Below are 13,468 nucleotides of genomic sequence, written 5' to 3'. Positions count from 1 at the left end.
TGTATGCAGTGTTCAGTCATGTAGTTTAGTGTGAAAGACAGTGAATCATAGGAGGGGGTTAGTTTCATGTTCAAGAGATTACAGTTCTAGAAGCAGTATGATGTCATGAGATACATAGTAAGTAATTACAGAGCGTTTGGCAGATTACAGTTCTAGGTGCTGTATAGTGCTATGAGATTCATAGTAAGTAATTATAGAGTGTTTGGCAGATTACAGTTCTAGGTGCTGTATAGTGCTATGAGATTCATAATAGGCATTTAAAAAGCATTTAGCAGATTACAGAACTTGCTTCAGTATGGTACTATGAGATGTATAGCAAACCTTTAAAAGGCATTTATGTTACAGTTCTAAATGCGATATAATGCTATGAGAAGTATAATAAGCATTTAAAAAGCATGTAACAGATTACAGGCCTAGCTTCAGTTTGGTACTATGAGATGCATAACAAACATTTAAAAGGCATTTAAAAAGTAGAGGCTTGTATTCGTTAAACAATTCAGTACTACAATGACTGAATGCTTTAGCCCTACATGAGTTGAACAGAATAGAGTACTGGAATATAGGTTTTATACAAGAGGTCCCTTTGCATACAGCAAAAACAGAAAGTTAATTTGTGCAATTATTTTACCCTCGAGATTAAGTTTTTTCAGTCCCCGCTCACTTGTCTCGCCAGTCTCGTCAGTAAGACCAGATTTGTTGCTCTGCCCTGTTAATTCGTTGGGGTCAGGCTGGTGAACGTTCCATCAGTGTCTGATCTTGGACGAGTGGTGTTGGGCAGGCGGTGGAGTCCTCCGATCGGGTTCAGATAGTATCCCGGCTTGAACAAGTGATACTGGGCAGGTGTTGGAGTCCCTTTGTCAGATTCGGGTAGATGTGGGCTGGCAGTGGCGTCTCTCGGTCGGGTTCGGTTCGTCAATAATGAGGTGGGTGATTCTCGCGACCCCCCTCTGGTTTACTCGTATCGCCACGCGGGTAGGTCGTGTCCACGTGGCGCATCGAGCGCTGGGAGCATCGGGTTGTCGGGCTTGGGAACGTTATGCTAGCGCGGTCCTCCCGACCTGATGGGGAAGTTCCTTAGTTCCGTATGCCTCCCAACTCCGCAGGCACCGTTACCCGGGTGGGTAGCGTCCATGTGGCACACTGAGCACTGGGGCTTCAGGTTGTTGGGCTTGGGAGGGCTATGCTAGAGCGGGCCTCCCGACCCGCTGGGGAGGTTACTTAATTCCAAAGGTCTCCAACTCCGCAGGCACCGGTTAACTGTCTCCTGTCCAGCTGGATTGGATGGGGGACAGGCGTGCCCTGTGAGCTTTCGGGTGTCCTGGAAGATCAGCGTCCTTCCCTGGTGGAGTTGGTTCGGCGATCCGCATCCAGCATCATTTGGTCAGGGAGGTTCATGCCGAAAGGCCGTAGGTGGGTTCTCCGCTTCTCTTGACCCGTTTGGCATTAGTGTGGCTGTCCCAGCGCGCCTTGAAGGACCCGGCCTTAGCAGTCTCCGTCAGGATCTCCTCCTCTCCGCTCTGACTCGCTCCCGGACTGTTCCTGTCGGGGAGTGCACCGGCGGTGTGTGAGTCCTCGGGATCGGTAAAGCCGATGCCTGAGCAGCTTGGACTTGCAACGTGAGAGGGTCCTTGCCTAGGTTTCTCCTGGGAGTTCACCCGGCGGTAGTGAGGTGGTGGGGAGCGCTGGAAAACCCATCCTCGGACCGATTCCCAGCGGAGCTCCTCACAGTGCGTCCTCTCAGTCGGCCATCTTTACAAAGTTTTGAGGTCTAAGCCTGCTTGAGGTATTTGTGCTAGTCCTGCGTTTTTCAAATATTCAGGAAGTTGTTTGCCTACCGGCCCCTGCTTTACCAAGTACAGTGCAGAGAAATAATTGGTAAACATATTCCTTATTTCTTTCCTATCTGTGATTATGTTCCCGCGGTTATCCTTTAGTGCCGCCGCTGTCCTAGGGCCTCCCCAATTTTTAATAATTCTTGCCAAAAGCCAAATCTCTGCAGCTTATACTTACAATAGAGTGTGGATTTATTCTCTTGTTCATGCAAGAGTGTATTAAGCGCTACCTGTGCAGCTTTCAGTTTTTCTAATGTGGCTTGGGTAGGGTGTTGTATATGTGCTCGCTTGGCCTTCTTCATCTGTTCCTCTAAGTGTAGAATACCTTGTGCTCTTCTCTTCCTTTTTAAACTGCTATAGGCTATTACATCTCCCCGCAACACTGCTTTTGAAGCGGACCAAAATAATATTGGCTGCTTGTGCGCGTGCTCTTTATTGAGGGCATAGTCCTCCCACCTATCAGATATGTATTTTTTGAATTGGGGGTCAGTGTTCAAATAGGCCGGGAATCTCCATCCCCTCCCTCCCCTCTCGTCTGCCGGCATTTCCATGTCCATCCAAACTAGTGTGTGGTCCGAGATTTCTTCAGGACCGATTATCACGGTTTTTACCCAGGGAACATAGTGTGTTCTGATAAAATGTAGTCTAGCCGAGCTAGTGTTCCATGTGCCCTGGATCTTTGGGTATAGTCCTTTTCCCCGGGGTGCAATGTTCTCCAGACGTCAATTAAATCAAGTGTTTGGGAAAATATCTGAAATTCTTGTGCTCTTTGTCCCGTGTAGTGTTGAGATGTTGGGTTAGTACAGTCAATTTCTGAATCTGCTACCATGTTAAAGTCTCCCATTATAAATCAACCGCTTAGCCTGGTATCTAATGCAATGACCTGCTAGTATTTTATAAAACCTTGGATCATATACATTTGGTCCGTATATTCCCACTAATATAAATTCAATGCCTTGTAGCCATATCTGTAGAATTATGTAGTTCCCTTGCTCCCCTTTGGCTAGCAGCTTGGCTTTATAACTGAGGCCTTTTCGGAATAGAACCACTGCTACTCCTCCCCTCCTTCCTTGCGAGGATGCAGCATAGCTTTCACCTACCCATGGCCTCTGTAGCTTGGCATGCTCTACATCTGTGAGCCGTGTTTCTTGCAGACATACAATATCGGCTTTATGCCTCTTCAGAGCTGCCAATATTTTGGCTCTCTCCATGGGAGAACTAGTGCCTCCCACGTTCCAGGTAACTTTTCTCACAGGCATGCTATGGTTTGTCTCTTCTCATCTGGGGTGTTACACGCTCGGATCTGTCTCTTTGCTCTTCTTGTGTACCCATCCAGGTCTCTTTGCTCTCTATTAATTCTATATGCATACATGTTCCCTGCAGTTCCCTCGACCCGTCTTTGCAGCCTCAGTCTTTTGCATTTAAACTGACCGCCTCTGCCAATGACCGGACTCTCCACCAACCCTGCCCCCTCTCTTTTATTCCTCTGTACAGACACATCCTCCCGCCCATCCCCCCTTCTTCCCCATCCCCCCCCCCCCCCCCTTAACCTCCTCTCCCCCTTCACCACCCCTCTGCTCCGCAAACAAGCTCACGGATTGGGACCTCTTTATTCTGCGAGGGGCCCCCCTCGCCCCAAAAGCAATCCATACAAATGATAGTGCACCATGTTCTCATTCATACTTTACCCAATGTTCCTGCCCTCCGGATAGTCCATTTATGGTGTACTAAGAAGTTGTTGGTCAGCTACAAAAGTTTGCGCCTCGGTCACTGACTGGAAGTGTTGCCATGTGTCTTGATGTTGTATCTTGAGGTGTGCTGGGTACATTAAAGTGAATTTTACTTTTTTCTGTGCCAACTCCGAACAAAGCGGGTGAAACACACATCGCTGTTCCTGGACCTTCTGTGAGTAGTCCTGAAAAATCATTATCTTATGCCCCTCGAAACACAAGTTGTCTCTCCTCTGGCGAAAGCCCCGCAGAATTTCCACTTTATGTCGAAAGTTCAGGATCTTTGCCATGACCACCCTTGGGCGTTGCGAGTTCTCGGATCTGCGCCCCACTCTGTGCACACTTTCAATGGTTAGAAGACCCATAGAATTGGTCAGTGCTAATTCTTTTGACAACCAGGTCTCCAGCCAGTCCGACAGGTTCCATTCCGGTACTCACTCTGGGATCCCTCTGATCCTGACATTATTAAGCCAGGACCGATTTTCAAGGTCCTCCAGCCTTGCTGTTTGTTCTGCTAGTTGTATATCGGGGCCCTGCGTGCAGGTGTCGTCTTCAAGTGCTGCGACTCTCACCTCAAGATCTCCCATTCTCGTTTCCAATCCATCCAGCCCGACTTAAATTATCTCCAAGTTTTTTGACAGTACGTCCCAGCGTGGATCCAAAGCGCGGACTACTGCTGCCGTTAACTGTTCCAGCTGCATCTCCGTAAATGCTGGGGACGCCGCCAAGGGCCCATCCGCCATCTTGAGCTTTCCACCCTCAGCCTTTCCTCTCGTCTTTATGCTGGATTTTTGTGCCATGTCAGTTGGGGATTTATTGACGAATCTGTCCATGCAGCCGGTCGCTTGGGAAATCTCTCCGGAGGGCGCGTTGTGCACAGTTTATCTTTTAAACGTACGTTTTGGAGCGGGGGTCCCGGAGCCTCTAGCCGCTGCTGCCTACGCCTTGCTCAACACATGACCGGAAGTCCCGCTTCCTATCTTTTAACCAGCTCTTAATCCATAATACACTACTGTTGCGTTCTCGAGGGCCTTGGCATTCTGTCAGGTCCTCGAGGCAGGACTGGAGTTCGTGAGCCCTTGGGCCACTGCCGAGGAGCGGCAGCAGCAGGCAAGACCACCTTGGGACTGGAAACACAGAAGAGCAGTACCGGAACTCTGGACTGGAGTAGTACAAGGCAGGCAACTAGAACAGATGAGACAGGAACAGCTTCAACTGCACCTAGCCACCGTTCCTCCGGAGTTGAGCTCCGAAATGCAGGCGGCCGGCAGGACTTGCAGGATAAGGCAGGAACTGAAGATCCAGAGGACCCACCCTGGGTCTGGGATACACGAGGGCGACAGGGCACGGAACTAGACTCAGACAGTGTGCTGCTGCACAGCCACTAGCAAGACCCAGAAGACAGACCAAGGAACACAAGGCGTACAGAAGCTAGCAGGAGCAAGGACTAGGGCAGCAACACACACAGGGTAAACCCTCTAGCTAGGTGGAGACAGGATACAGGAATAATCACCCAGGAAAACACACTAGCCAGACGGATACAGGATATACCCTCAGGAAATACAAGCAGGGTAGGCACACAGGCTAGGCAAGGCAGGGTTCAGGGTAAAGAGAGCAAACCAGGAATAACAGGCCAAGGGTCTTGGGCAGGAAGCACAGCAAACAGAGTAACCCAGGAATACAGGCCAAGGGTCTGAAGCCACAGCCGTTCCACACACTGACTGGGGAACTCACAAAGGCTGAGGCTTCAAGTGCAGAGAACAAACACAGACAGAGGCTTCACCCCAACGCAGGGTAAGCCAGGAACAGAGGCTTCACCCCAACACAGGATAAGCCAGGAAGGACCCGCACTCCACAGACAGACAGTGGCAGGGAAGACCCCCCCACGGAAGGACAACAGAGACACAGAAAGAAACTGGGCTGGAACCCAGAGAGAGGCTAAGCAGTAGTGCAGCAGACACTTACTAACCTGACCTAAGAGCATAACACATATGCAAAGGCCCTGACTGCAAGCACAGCACTTCCTTATGAAGGCTCTCACTGATGAGTCACCAGCAGTACGACAGAAGCAGGAAGTACACTGACCCCAAAGATAGGCTTGACACACATAGGAAGTGAGCCCACAGGAAAGACAAGCAGGAGCCATCTTGGAAGCTGGCACAGAGCCGGTGGCAGCCATCTTAGATGCTGGCTCCCCAGAGAGGCATAGCACACACAGGTGAGGTCTAGTGAAGTAATCAGCACACAGCGCCAGAGACAAGACTAACACAAAGACAGACAGAAGCCAGCAGAGCTGCTGACCCCCAGAAAGAAGGTAAGGCTGAGGGTGGTCACGGCCACAGACGTGACAACTACCTCCGATCCCATGACTCTCGTTTCCTTTGGAGTCTTTCATGAGGCACTTTGTCAAACGCCTTCTGAAAATCTACATATACAATATCAACCGGCTCCCCTTTGTCCACGTTTGTTCATCCCCTTGAAAAAATGCAGTAGATTTGTGAGGCAAGACTTGCCTTCACTAAATCCCTGCTGACTTTGTCTCAGTAGCCCATGCTTTTGTATGTGCTCTGTAATTTTATTCTTAATAATAGCCTCCGCAATTTGTCCCGGCACCGACGTCAGACTCACCGGTCTATAATTTCCCGGATCTCCTCTGGAACCCTTTTTAAAAATCGGCGTTACATTGGCCACCCTCCAATCTTCCGGTACCACACCTGTCTTTAGGGATAAATTGCATATTACTACCAGTAGCTCCACAAGTTCATTTTTCAGCTCTATAAATACTCTGGGAAGAATACCATCCGGTCCTGGTGATTTACTACTTTTCAGTTTGCAGAACTGCCTCATTACATCCTCCAAGTTTACAGAGAAATCATTTAGTCTTTCTGACTAGTCTGCTGCAAATACCTTTTCCAGCACCCCTCCCAAATCCTCCTCGATGAAGACCGATGAAAAGAATTTATTTAATTTCTCCGCTAAGGCTTTCTCTTCCCTGATTTCCCCTTTAACACCACAGTCGTCCAGCGCTCCTACCAACTCTTTAGCCGGCTTCCTGCTTTTAATATACCTAAAAAAATTTTTTGCTATATGTTTTTGCTTCTAACGCTAACTTTTTTTCAAAGTCCTTCTTAGCCCTCCTTATCTCCTTTTTGCATTTCGCTTGACACTCCTTATGTTTTATCTTATTGTCTTCAGTGGGTTCCCTTCTCCATTTTCTGAAGGATTGTTTTTTGGCTCTAATAGTTTCCTTTACCTTACTGTTTAGCCACGCCGGCAGACGTTTGGTCTTTTTGCCTCTTTTTCTAATACGCGGAATATATTTGTCCTGTACTTCTAGGATAGTGCTTTTGAACAGCATACACGCCTGATTCAAGTTTTTTACCCTTTCAGCTGCTCCCTTCAGTCTTTTTTTCACCGTTCTTCTCATTTTATTGTAGTCTCCTTTTCTAAAGTTAAATGCTAGTGTATTTGATTTCCTCAGTTCACTTACTTCGTAGCCAATATCAAAACTGATCATATTATGATCACTGTTATCAAGTGGCCCTCGCACCGTTACCCCCCGCACCAGATCATGAGCTTCACTAATGATTAAGTCTAGTATTTTTCCTTTTCTTGTCGGCTCCTGAACCAGCTGATCCACGAAGCTGTCCTTGATTTCATCAAGAAATTTCACCTCCCTTGCGTGTACCGATGTTTCATTAACCCAGTCTATATCCGGATAATTGAAGTCACCCATTAATATTACATTGCCCTTTTTATTCGCTTCCGTAATCTCCCTTGACATTGCTGCGCCCCTCTGCTCATCTTGGCTAGGCGGACGGTAATACACTCCTATCACCGTCCTTTTCCCCTTTTCACGTGGAATTTCAATCCACAAGGATTCCAATAGGGGTTTTGTCTCCTGCAATATTTGCAGCCTATCCGAGTCAAGGTTCTCATTTACATACAGTGCTACCCCTCCTCCAATTCTATCCACCCTGTCGCTACAATATAATTTGTAGCCCTGTATGACTGTGTCCCATTGGTTATCTTCCTTCCACCAGGTCTCAGAGATGCCTATAATATCCAGTTTTTCACTGTGTGCAATGTACTCCAGCTCTCCCATCTTATGCCTCAGGCTCCTGGCATTTGCGTATAGACATTTCAATGTATGCCTGTTGTTCCATTTTTTATTACGTTTAATACATAGCATTATTAATATGATGTCTTCTGTCTGGTCATTATTTTTATTTAAATCCATCTGATCCTCTATGATTTCTTTGTCATCCTTACTCACAAGTAACCCTTTTTTCCCTATCTGGGTGATAGTATTACGTTTTGGTCAGAGACAGTTTATGTGTAATAAGGTTGAGTGTGTGTCCTTTGACATTGGTTGCTTGCATATTTGGCCAGTTGAGGTCCCATAATTGAAGGAAATCCTTGCATTCATGTGCATTGGTTGAGTTAAGGTCTTCTAGACCAGTTTGTGTCCCCTATTATAAGTAGACTGGCGTTAGCTACACAGGTATTTGACATGAAATCCATGAAGTGAGATTGGCATTCATGCCAGTTACCTGGTGGTCTATAAAACAAGATCACGTTTAGGTGGTCAAGCAAGGTTGTATGGTGGATTCTAACTGAGGCAATTTCAAGTTGGGGTGTTATGGACTCAGCTGTTGTTGTTACGGTGAAGTGGGATTTATGGATTAGTGCTAGGCCTCCTCCTTTTCTTTTCACAGAGGATGTAATATGAGAATTTTCAAAGGAATTTGCCCAGGTAACTAAACAATTAATTGTGTAAATTTTTCCAAACTGAAGAGTACCCTTCACTCATTAACCAAAAGTATAGGCATAGATTTCAGAGCACATGCACTTGTAATTACAGGAAAGAAGAATGGGGCAAGGGTTTTCTCATTTTAGACTTATCTTTCTTAAAAGCAGTGACCAAGATCAGTGCACTACCACTGAGGCTCTAAATGCAGCATTCCTCATTGCAGGGACAAGTAGTGATTCCCACTGACCCAAAGAATGGCCCCTTTCTTTCTTCTCCCGCTCCCCACCCCCTTGCTACTAGCACTACATCCATATCAGTTCTGTTTTCTACCTCCACCATTCACCACTCTGTAAATTTGAGCCACGTATTGCTCGGAGATGCCAAGGGTGGTCCATCCCAAAGCTGGAGCTTTACCACCACTATGCTGGAGATTGAAGACCAATGAGTGAAGTTTTTTTTTTTTCGCACGTCCCAGCAGTGTCTAAAACCAGGTCTGGCAGATGCACATTCCAAAAACTGACATATTCTAATCAATAAATAGAAAATAAAATTAGTTTCTCTACCTTTGTCATATGGTCATTTTATTTTTCTAATGGTGTTGGGCAAGGAGATTCTGGTAAAATAGTTAAGAGAGAGAGGAAAGCAGAAACCAGAGACCGGGACCATTTGGCACTTCTCTCCATGTCCACCATCCATCTTTTCTCTGCGCCCCACCTAGCCTACCCAGCATCACCCCTGTGTCCTTGCCCCTATCCTCCTGCCATGTTCAGCATCTCCCATCTCTGTGTCCCTATTCCTGCTCTGTCCAATATAACTTCTCTGTATCCCTATTCCCCTACCCTCCATCATGCCAGTGTTTCTCCTAACTTCCCCCCATCTTCTTTCCATGCAGGTCTTGGCATCTCTTCCTTTCTCTTCCCATCTTGGCAGCTCTTTCCCCCCCCCCCCCCCCCAACCTTTCCTTTCTCCTTACCCAACTCTCTCGCACTTTCCTTCCCTAGTTGTGTGGCCTGGCATTTCTCACTTTCTCCACTACCTGCCCCCGTAGTCCTTCAACCTTAATTGTGGCTGTAAGTGCTTAAAGCATGTGGTTGCTGATCCGGCATCCTTCCTCCGCCACACCCCAGCCTAGAAACGGGAAGTAGCATCAGAGGTGGGATTGGGACACAGCAGAAGAAAGGTCCCACTCAAGCTAGAAGCTGCTTCTCTGCAGTTCCACCACCACAAACAAGGTTGGAGAACCACAGGGGCAGGCAGCTGAGAAACAGAGATGCCAAGCTGTGCAAATAGAAAAACTAAAAAAAAATCCAAGTCGTTGGGGAGCAGGAAGCCAATGGTAAGATTGGGCCCCTTAAACTTGGCCTGTCTGGATGCACAAACTAGAGAGTTGCACGGGGACAGAAATCTTACCCATCCCCGCCCGTCCCTGCTGGAATCTTACCCGTCCCCACCGGAATCTTACCCGTCCCCATCCATCCCAGCAAAAATGTAACCCATCCCAACCCGTCCCCGCAAGAATTTAACCCATCCCCACCCATCACTGTAAGAATTTAATGGTACATAAAAGAAAATTCCAGTCAGCTCCCTCGGTCTCTCTCTGGATTTGAGCCACAGCACTATAGGCAAGGAAGGAATGGAAGCTGAAACTTGGAACACTCTGGTGTGCACATGTAAGATTTGTCTCTGATTTACTGGCACTGTGTGCTGAGAGGTCACCACATGCACCCGCCAGTAGGTCAGGTGACAACTGATGCTCATGCCTGTGTCAGAGCTGAGGTCTGCTCATCAGCCCGGGAGCAAAGAGAATTACCGTATTTTTCGGACTATAAGACGCACCGGACCATAAGACGCACCTAGGTTTTAGAGGATGGAAATAGGAAAAAAAAATTTCCTTTTTCCCTCCTCTAAAACCTAGGTGCTCCGGTGCGTCTTCTCCAAATCCCTCCCTCCGAGTTCGGGATCGCCCTCCCCCCGGCCCTGTCACCACTTCTCCCTACTCACGTCACGCGATCTTCCCTGGTGGTCTAGTGACGTCAGGGCAGGAAAGAGCCCCCTCTTTCCTGCCCAGCGCGCTGCTCTCCATCCTCCTGTATGCAGCCTGATGGTCTCGGCGAGATTCAAAATGGCCGCCGAGACTTCACTTCTCAGCGGCCATTTTGAATCTCGCCGAGACCATCAGGCTGCATACAGGAGGATGGAGAGCAGCGCGCTGGGCAGGAAAGAGGGGGCTCTTTCCTGCCCCGACGTCACTAGACCACCAGGGAAGATCGCGTGACGTGAGTAGGGAGAAGTGGTGACAGGGCCGGGGGGAGGGCGATCCCGAACTCAGAGGGTGGCCGGCCAGCCAGCCAGCAGCCAGCCAGCCAAATCTACCTTCGGACTATAAGACGCACCCCCCATTTTCCTCCCAAATTTTGGGGGAAAAAAGTGCGTCTTATAGTCCGAAAAATACGGTAATTGTAACATAGTAAGTGACAGCAAATAAAGACCTGAATGGTCCATCCAGCCTGCCCAATAGTCACACTCATGATCAATTCATGATTAAATCAATGAGTGTGATATTATATACTTGATTATGGTCTTTCTTTTGTGTTTCTGGAACATAGACCATAGAAGTCTATCTGGCCCTATCCTTATGTTCCAACTGCTGGAGTTGTCGTTGAAACCCACTCCAGTCTATGCGTCTTCTCATTTGTGGGGCACAGATCGTAAAAATCTGTCCAGAACTGTCCTTATGTTCCAGCCACTGAAGTTGCTGTCTAAGCCCTTTCCAGCCCATCCTAAACCAGACTTCCATATATTAGACACAGACCATACAAGTCTGCCCGGTTTTGGCCCTAGTTAATCACTAGAGTCGCCATCTAAGCATTACTTCACACATCCACACATATGCAGCCATTTAAGGTTAGGGTTTTTTTTTATATAACTTCCATTTTCTAATTAGAGATCCTCTGTGTTCATCCCACTCCTTTTTGAATTCCATCATCATTTGTGTCTCTACCACCTCCTTAATGGAAAATTTTCCACATTTGTGCTGTTAAAGCAAGAAAGAGGAGGAGACAGCACTCAAAGAACTTGGTACTCGGCAGATGAGAGGCTGGTGCAGGTGTAGCTTACACTTCCACAGGAACCCCGCAGAACTGCTTCCGTCCCCGCTGGAACCCCGCAGAACTGCTTCCGTCCCTGCAGGAATCCTGCGGGTTCCGCGGGATTCCCGCAAACCCCGTTCCCTTGCAGCTCTCTAGCACAAACTCCTTCACTGTTGTTATAAGACTGTGGGGGCAGTGCTGGTGATTTCAGCACGGTGAAGAGTTTTTACCAGTGTGTTTTTTCTAGCAACAAAGGTGCAGGTACTTAAATGCCAGGGGTGGGGTGATCACTGAGGGACCCAATTCACAATAGCCAGTCCCCCTGCAACCAGTCACAGAATCTATAACAAGGCAGAATTGGTGTGTAGAGCCTGAGCTCTTTCATTAAAACTTGAGGACCATGGGTCAATTTTACCAGATAATAGAAAAGGTGCCGGTACTCAGTACCCCTAAGTACCCCCTCAAAAAAAGCCCTGTTTTTTACACAAATTAAAGTGAATGTGCCTGAGCAGTCCACTTCACCATATCAGATGAGGAACCCCTTAGGATAGTCACTGTTCTAATGAAAGAAGAAGCTCAAAGGGTGTGCCTTCAAATAAGTCTGACACACTCCTAAAGAGTGAGACTAAGGCATCCCTCAGGAGTACAAGGCTAAAGTTCCCCCTAGGACACTTACATACCCTTGCATCGTCCCTAGTAGGATTAACTCATTATAAGGCTATCACTGCAACTGTGCAAGGAAATAAAAAAGGTCCATCATTCTCTATATCCATTCGTGCGTAGACTAGCCACACGTAACAATATTCGTCCGTCCTCTCACACCAAGACAGTACAGGAAACTAAGAAGCAGCAAAATAAAGAACATGACTATACAATTCCTCCCCCTTCCCAATCACCTACCAGAAAGACACCAATAAACAGCAAAGATGAACCGCGATCAAAAGCAGCTACCCCAAGCCAGGCCCATGCTCCGTCTCGTCGTACCTCGAGTTCTCTCCGCTCACCACATAGGATTAGGCAGCTCAGCTCATCACGAGAGGTTGGAGTGCTTCGATTGGCTACAAGACAGGAGGCCTTTCCTGATTGGCTACGGGACAAGGCTGCTTTCCGCTCATTGGTTGCAGAAGGCGGGCTTTGGAAAAGTCAACCGAGCACAGTGAGATCGACGTTAAGCTAGCACCTAATTTTTATAACATGATGTGTGTTTTGGTGGCCCTTCACTGGGTGAAAAAAAAACATCTCTGCAGGAATACAGGGACTCTCTATAGCCAGCCCCACTAAATTACACAATTATTTAAAATGTAGAACAAATTAGTACTCTAACCGATGAAACCAATACTTTCAACGTACATCCGTATGCTGCATGCATAAGCAAAGGCCACCAACAACAAAGAACGACAACTGGATGACGGCTGCGCGGGGGAGTGGAAACAGATTAACCTAATTGGTTTCAACGTGTGGACGTCACTTCGTCTACTGTCTATTAAACCCAAGGAAGTTTAATAAACAGGAGCGGAAGTGAGCCTATCTAGTCCACTTAAGCAAGAAAGCCAAATAAAACAATGTAAGTTTCCCCTTCCCAGCGCAGCCGTCATCCCCCTTCACTCAAAACAAAGCAAGCAAACCTATGAGCTGCTGCATCCACATTGTCCTTTGTTTATTGCTGGTCCATCTGTAACAAGTCTTAAGCTGGTTCAATTGGATAGGCAGTGCCTTAAAAGGTGGAAGACAAAAGTTGTTTTTTGTTTAACTTATTGGACTGCTTTAGTTTATTCAAAAGCTTCACCCGAAGTGGTGAAATGGATTAGGAACTGGTTGACGGACAGACGCCAGAGGGTGGTGGTTAATGGAATTCGCTCGGATGAGGGAAAGGTGAGTAGTGGAGTGCCTCAGGGATCGGTGCTGGGGCCGATTCTATTCAATATATTTGTGAGTGACATTGCCAAAGGGTTAGAAGTTAAAGTTTGCCTATTTGCGGATGATACTAAGATCTGTAACAGAGTGGACACCCGGGAGGGAGCGGAAAACATGAAAAAGGATCTCAGGAAGCTAGCAGAATGGTCT

The 13,468-nt window shown here is 47.5% G+C and overlaps 1 protein-coding gene across 1 annotated transcript in view; it reads right to left on the bottom strand.

Moving 5' to 3' along the window:
* KIAA1143 (KIAA1143 ortholog) overlaps window positions 1–12,709 on the bottom strand; it is a 124,171-nt gene extending 111,462 nt beyond the window's left edge. Inside the window, 1 exon segment of the mRNA XM_030209310.1 lies at window positions 12,305–12,709. The gene's annotated coding sequence lies outside the window, so the exon portion shown is untranslated.
* Between the last annotated feature and the right edge of the window lie 759 nt (window positions 12,710–13,468).

Source organism: Microcaecilia unicolor, chromosome 1, assembly GCF_901765095.1.
Source record: "Microcaecilia unicolor chromosome 1, aMicUni1.1, whole genome shotgun sequence".
Taxonomy (NCBI): domain Eukaryota; kingdom Metazoa; phylum Chordata; class Amphibia; order Gymnophiona; family Siphonopidae; genus Microcaecilia; species Microcaecilia unicolor.
The sequence above is the reverse complement of the archived record's forward strand: the minus strand, read 5'-3'. Positions and strand labels throughout refer to the sequence as shown.